The sequence below is a fragment of the Globicephala melas genome, chromosome 9, assembly GCF_963455315.2.
Source record: "Globicephala melas chromosome 9, mGloMel1.2, whole genome shotgun sequence".
Classification (NCBI taxonomy): domain Eukaryota; kingdom Metazoa; phylum Chordata; class Mammalia; order Artiodactyla; family Delphinidae; genus Globicephala; species Globicephala melas.
The window spans coordinates 12,425,651-12,432,486 of NC_083322.1; the positions used below are offsets into that span (position 1 = coordinate 12,425,651).

At 46.2% G+C, this 6,836-nt stretch overlaps 1 protein-coding gene and 1 long non-coding RNA gene across 7 annotated transcripts in view; one reads left to right on the forward strand and one right to left on the reverse strand.

Annotated features, from left to right (window-relative positions):
- The window catches only part of AGK (acylglycerol kinase), a 92,450-nt gene extending 92,242 nt beyond the window's left edge, over positions 1-208 (reverse strand). For all 6 annotated transcript variants that reach the window (XR_009565245.1, XM_060305213.1, XM_030854028.2 and 3 more), the window contains exon 1: positions 67-208. The gene's annotated coding sequence lies outside the window, so the exon portion shown is untranslated. The remainder of the gene's footprint in view (positions 1-66) is intronic.
- Positions 172-4,804, forward strand: LOC132597852 (uncharacterized). The gene is made up of 4 exons (XR_011377711.1): positions 172-222; positions 1,705-1,806; positions 2,306-2,384; positions 3,982-4,804. It is a non-coding gene; the product is annotated as an uncharacterized lncRNA (long non-coding RNA).
- The last annotated feature ends 2,032 nt before the right edge of the window (positions 4,805-6,836 follow it).

Genomic DNA, 6,836 nt, shown 5'->3' on the forward strand with positions numbered 1-6,836 from the left:
CTGCCCGCCCGGGCGGGGTCCCCGAGCCCCGCTCCCGGCTCCCCGCCCCGGCACTGCAGCACTCACCAAGACGCGTCCAGCGCGCAAGCTGCCTTTCCTGTGTGCTCGCTCAAGATTCCCCTGCTCTTTGAAGGGAAACCGCTGCCGCCGCCCTTGGGTTCCGCGGCGGGTTCCTGGCGCGCAAGGAGGGTGCGGTTTGCAGCGGCTGCCCGAGGCGCGCCGGTGTGTGTGTGTGTGGGGGGGGGGGGGCGGTGCCTTCAGTTTTCGATCGCTCATTTATTCATCCATTCAGCCTTATCATTCATCCCTCTGTCGCTCAACAATATTTTATGGAAAGCCTACCGAGACAAACACTGTTTTAGGACCTGGCACTAAATCGGAGAATAACTAAACGAACAGGGCAATTTCAGGTAGTGCTATGTACCACGAAGAAAACGAAAACAGGTGATAGAAAAGGAGTGGGGTGGGGGGAGAACTATTTTAAGTTAGGCCGTCTACGTTAGGCCTCTCCGAGGAAGGGGCAATTAACCTGAGACCTGAAGGCGAGAAGCCGCAGGTCAAGCAAAGATCCAGAGGAAAAGAGAACCTGAAAGAGGGCACGGCCAGTGCAAAATCTGTAAAGCCTGCGGCAGCTTACCAAGTCGGGGGCCAGTGCGAGTGAAGCAGAGACAACTAAGCAATAAGAGGTAGCGATGAAGCCGAAGGGGTGGGCAAGACGGGCCATTGTGAAGACATTATATGGAATGGGATGGGAAGACCCTGAGAGGATTCAGTCAGGGGAATGACCTGATCTGGTTTGCATTTTAAACACCTCTGGCCACAGTGTAGTGAATAGATTCTAGAGCCAGAGAGCTGCAGAGAAGCCAGGGCCCATGCTGACCACCAGAGGGCAGTTCTAATTCTCTGTCCGCCTCCCACCAGTTCCCCCACCCGCACGTGTGCTGTGGGGACCATACCAGTCAAGGTTTCTTACTTTTCCTCTCCCATCCATCATTGGATCAACCAACATTTGCTGAGTGCTGCGCATGCGCTAGGCACAGGGGATGCACTCCTGTGCAGCACCCACCCCCGCCCATTGTCCCTGCCCTCATACAGCTTGCAGTCTAGCTTCCCCATTTACTGCATAAAGACACGCATCCTTACTATCGCCCCCCAGATGAATGTTTTAAGAGAAATGAGAACCACCGACGAGATTATTATGGTGCAGTAAAGCATACTCGGCCGGGTTCTAATCCTCAGGACCCCACACTACCAGTAAGGTGAACTTCCTAGCCCTTCCACCTGTCAATTAGGAGACTGGATCACCGTAAAAAAATCTCTTCTAGCTATAAGATGTTGTGATATTCTAGGTATGAGAGACAGTTATTTTCAACTCTCCTTTTCCAACCATCTAAAACATTTGCATTTGATAATGAGCTGCTGAACTCCTTGCCTGCAGGCTATAAAAATCTGCAACTTGATGCTGCATGGTCCAATGGGCAGACTAACCTTTAGGGTTTCAGCAAAGTGAGAAAAGTTTGGCTTAAATGAATTTTCCATAATTTTCCAATCAGAAAATGAAGAAATATAGAAAGAAGCTTTTTCTTAAAATATATATCTATACTTTATATATAGATGTATATTTTGTGTATGTATACTTTTTATATATGTATATCTTTTCTTGTTGTTTTAGGGCTGATTTTATTTTTGTTTTGGATTACACAGGGACAGGGAGCTCTACACTCATTTCTGTCTTTAGGGTCAACAAAGAACAGAATCCAGTCTCGCTGGGACACCTGCATCATGTGTGGATGTGATCTGACCACGGTGAATGTGCTTGTGTGCATGCTGGCCTGTGAGCGCCCCTGTGAGGACAGCTGTGCAAGCATGGCCGTGTATCTGCGCACACGGTGCGGATAGTGTTATGGCAGTGAAAAGAGGCCTCCCTCTGTGGTCTGTGACTTATTGGCACAATTGGATGAGAGCATAGCACTGCCCAGGCTGCAGATGGGCATTTAGTGTGGTCTTTACGCTGCACTTAGCCAGTGCGGGAAGGCAGCACTGTCCAGTAGGTAAATGTATTTGCACCTTTGGAACCTGGACTGGAATTCCAGCTCTGCCACATACTAGCTGAGGGAGTTGAACAATACCTTTAATTTCTTTGTACCTAAGTTTCTATAATGATGATAATAACTGTATCTACTTCAATGGATTGTCATGAGGAGTAAATGAGTCCATACACGTAAATCCTTTAGAAAAGTACATAGAACAGAGTTAACACTCAATACATACTTGTGATGTTTTTGTTTTTGTGTTTTTCCTGTAGCCACTGCCTAAACCTCAAGCAACTACCAGCTAACCAGAAAATCCCTGGGATCCACCAGGTACCCTGGAAGGAAGAATAGGTATTTGGCAAAACTGGGATGAGCTGAGAGTTTCAAGCCCACCGGGAGCAGGCCATCCGTGCACATGGATGGAGTGCTAGTCGGCCAGGGCGAGAATTCTGAGTACCGACCCCTCCTCAATCCACCCCCCAGGGTCACTGAAGACAGGAGACAGGAACGTTAACTCACAGAGGGCTGATGCCAAAGAACCAGGGCTGGGATGAGATTTCAGATCCCCTGTTCAAAACGGAGGTCACAGCTTTGACTCTCCCAAAGCTCCGGGGAGAGGGCGTGAGGGTCTCACCGGAAGGTAACATCTGGATGGGGTTGAGCTGTGGGAAAAGAAAACTCTGGTTTTATTTGAGTTAGAGCCACGCACTGTTGAAAAGCTCAGGCATCACAAGGCAGATGCCCAGAATGCCTGTCGAGAAGGGTGACAGGCCTCTGCCACCAGGGAGAAAAGAGCACCCCGCGGGGGAGGCAGTCCCTCCAGGGAAGGGAGAACAAAGGCATGTGGAGGGTCGTGTGTCTCACAGCCCACCTCACTCAGGACTAGTCGAGTCGTGTTCATGAGACCATTAGGGAATATTTGTTAGTTTTCTTTACTTTATTTCTTTAATATGAAGGCTTTAATTCATTGTGGCCAGTGTGGCAGTAATTGGGAACGTTGGTGTCAGGCTGTTGAGTTCCCAGCAGAGAAGTCTCCCAGGTTTTTATCTGGATTCTCAGACTAGAGAAAATAAGACATTTCCGCAAAATAAAGCCTCAGAATTACATCTGCAAAAGAGAGGAGTGTAGCCATGGTGTGGGGCATGTCTCTGAGAGAGACCTTTGTGTTCCCTCCTTAAAGTGCACGTTTGTATAAACAGGAACAATAGGTCATATGGCTCAGATAGGTCACCTGCAAATGGGAAAATACCTGCATCAAAATGGGAGTGAGCCATAAATTCATCTCTGAGGAATTAACTGTACCCATCACACGACACATGTATTTCCTGACACTGTAAAGCATTACTGAAGCAGCCCATTTATTTTTGAAATGATATAATTTATACTATTAATATTTTTGCTGTAGAAACTGCCCTGTTTTGGCCACATTGGTTAAGCCAATGATTGCCCCTTCGTATCCTTTCTAGAGGCACACAGTTGTAAATAAATAAGTGAAGGATTATCCCTGTTTCAGATGTAGAAAACAGACGGACGGATGCCGGGGTTGGGGGGGGAAGGGGGAGGTGGGATGAATTGGGAGATTGGGATTGACATATATACACTACTATGCATAAAAAAGATAACTAATGAGAACCTACTGTAGAGCACAGGGAACTCTACTCAATGCTCTGTGGTGACCTAAATGGGAAGGAAATCCAAAAAAGAGGGGATATATGTATACGTATAGCTGATTCACTTTGCTATACAGCAGAAACTAACACAACATTGTAAAGCAACTATACTCCCCCCCCCAAAAAAAAGATCAGAAATTGAAAAAAAAAACACATTATCTGTGTTTACAGAAGTTAACCCCACCCACATCCTGTAGGGGGATAGAGTGGAAGCCACATCCTACACATGTAGTCTGTAAGGTCACAAATGACACTAAAACATGGAAACCTCTTTTCAGGCATCATGACCAAGGCTGAGCAGTGGACATGGAGATGCGCCACCTGGATCCCCCTTCAAGGAAAGACCTGCTGTCCCAGCTGCCAAGAGCACTGTGCTAGACAGCCCCTGCAGGGGCAGCCTCCATGCAGCGAGCCATCTTAACCAGTGTCACGCCCTTCTGGAAGTGACCCACATCTAATGACCTGACCCAGGAGAAAGTACAACAGCTTTGTCACTTTAGACCCAAATAAGACACCTCTGACCAGCTATCCTAGCCCCAGAGCTCCTCATGGGGTCAGCTGCGGCTGTCAGGCTGCATCATAGCTCGGCTTCTCCCTCTACTCCATCCTGCTTCCTTCTCTCCCTTTTTGCAGGTGTTGATTCTGAACGCTAAACACTGTATGCCAGACAGCGTAATAACCCCCCCCCAAAATGTCCGTGTCCATCCCCAGAACCTATGAATACTCTGTAGATGTGTTTAAGTTAAGGATCTTGAGATAGGAAGAGTATCCTGCATTATCCAGGTGGACCCAGTATAATCCCAAGGATCTTTATAAGAAGGAGACCAGAGATCAGAGAGAGAGAAGATGTCACTCTGCTGGCTTTGAAGGTGGAAGAAGGGGTCACAAGCCAAGGAACGTAGGCAGTCTCCAGAATCTGGAAAAAGTAAGAAAATAAGTTCTCCTTTAGAGCCAGAGAGCACACAGCCCTACAGACCCATTTTAGGTTTCTGACCTTCAGAACTGTAGGATAAGAAATGTGTGTTGTTTTAAGCTACTAAGTTTGTGGTAATTTGTTACAGCAGCCAATAGGAAATTAATACACACTGTCATAGAATATGCTTCCTGGAGAATCCAATCTAGACAGGTCGATATTTCAATACTTTCAGTGAATCAAAATTAAAACTAAATTATTTTTCTGTCTGCCATTTTGTTTGTTTAGGGCCATTTGTGCAATCCCTCACCCATCCCCAGAGCAAACCTGCAGTGCCCCCTTTCCTTCTCTCTGCTCATCCAAATCACATCCTTCCTGCAGCCTTTCCTGAGAGCTACACCCCTGTTGATCTACCCCTTTCTCGAACAAGGGTAATGTTTTTCGTCTGCATCTTTCACTTCAGCCATTAATCATGTACAAAAATAGGACAAATGGGCGACATCAGAGTTAATGAGGGAATCCCCGTATGCATTCCTCTAGGTAGATGTAGAGGTTGGAGTTTTTGGAGACCTACACCAGCTCTACTCTCTTCCAAACTCTATTTTACTAGGATGTACACAGATCCCAAAATAATCAGGCTCCATTGCTAGCCAGCCTTGAATGGTTTCCTGCAGCCCAGCAGAAATCTGACACTCTGGCTTAGGCAGCCCCAAGACCTTCTGTTGGTCAAGGACTGGAGCCTGGTGCTCTCTCATAGTTAGGGAGAGTCCTGGAAATTTTCCTCTGCTGGTCCATGATGAGCATCTCTAGTTCCAGAGAAGAAGACTCATGTCTGACGCCACAGGCCTTAGATGCCTGCAGCAGCCCCTTGGGCAGCATCCCTGAGGTTCACTGGCACATTCATGTCTTAGATGAGGCCAAAGATTTATCCAGATGTGCACAGCCAGAGACAAGGGCATGGCTCATGCTCTCCCTTTCCCATGTTCTTTGTTCAGTATTGCTGACAGTTAAGTGAGGTTCCTAAACAGCAGAAAATTAATTCCCAGTAGTCATTTGGAATTTTCCTTGGTCTCCAACTCTTGCCTGGGATCTTTGGAGAACATTCTGCACCGTCAAAGATAGGGATTTGTGTCTCTTTCACACAACACATTGCCACACATGGTACTGGCTACATGTTGAAATAAGCTACACACTGAAACTGTGAACTCAGCTGCCTATAAAATGAAGTCATGTTTCCCTGAGGGCATTAGAAGAACGTGCTGACAGATAGCCAATAGCCCCTAGTACTGGAAGAGTCTTACTTACGTCTCAGTATCTGTAATATTTAAGAAACTAAAAATAGAGCTACCACATGATCCAGCAATCCCACTCCTGGGCATATATCCAGAGAAAAACATGGTTCGAAAGGATACATGCACCCCCATGTTCATTGCAGCACTGTTTACAATAGCCAAGACATGGAAGCAACCTAAATGTTCATCGACGGATGAATGGATAAAGAAGATACGGTACATACCATATATACAATGGAATATTACTCAGCCATAAAAAGGAATGAAATAATGCCATCTGCAGCAACATGGATGGACCTGGAGATCATACTAAGTGAAGTAAGTCAGACAGAGAAAGACAAATATCACATGATATCGCTTATATGTGGAATCCAAAAAAATGATACAAATGAACTTATTTACAAAACAGAAACAGACTCACAGACTTAGAGAATGAACTTATGGTTATGGGGGGGAGGGTGCAGGGGGAGGGATAGTTAGGGAGTTTGGGATTGGCATGCACCCACTGCTATATTTAAAGCAGATAACCAACAAGGACCTACTGTATAGCAGAGGAAACTGCTCAGTACTCTGTAATAACCTAAATGGGAAAAGAATTTGAAAAAGAATAGGTACAAGTATATGTATAACTGAGTCACTTTGCTGTACGCCTGAAACTAACAACACTGTTAATCAACTATACCCCAATATAAAATTTTTTTAAATCTGCAGTATTTTCCTAACACGATGACAGACCATCTGGAAGCCCAGTAGCTTCCCATTAGTCCAGAACCAATCCTGAGGTGACTTTCTCTTGGCTCAAAATCTGTTATTAAGAATGTTGAAGGGGGGCTTCCCTGGTGGCACAGTGGTTAAGAATCCGCCTGCCAATGCAGGGGACACGGGTTCAAGCCCTGATCTGGGAAGATCACACATGCCGCGGAGCAGC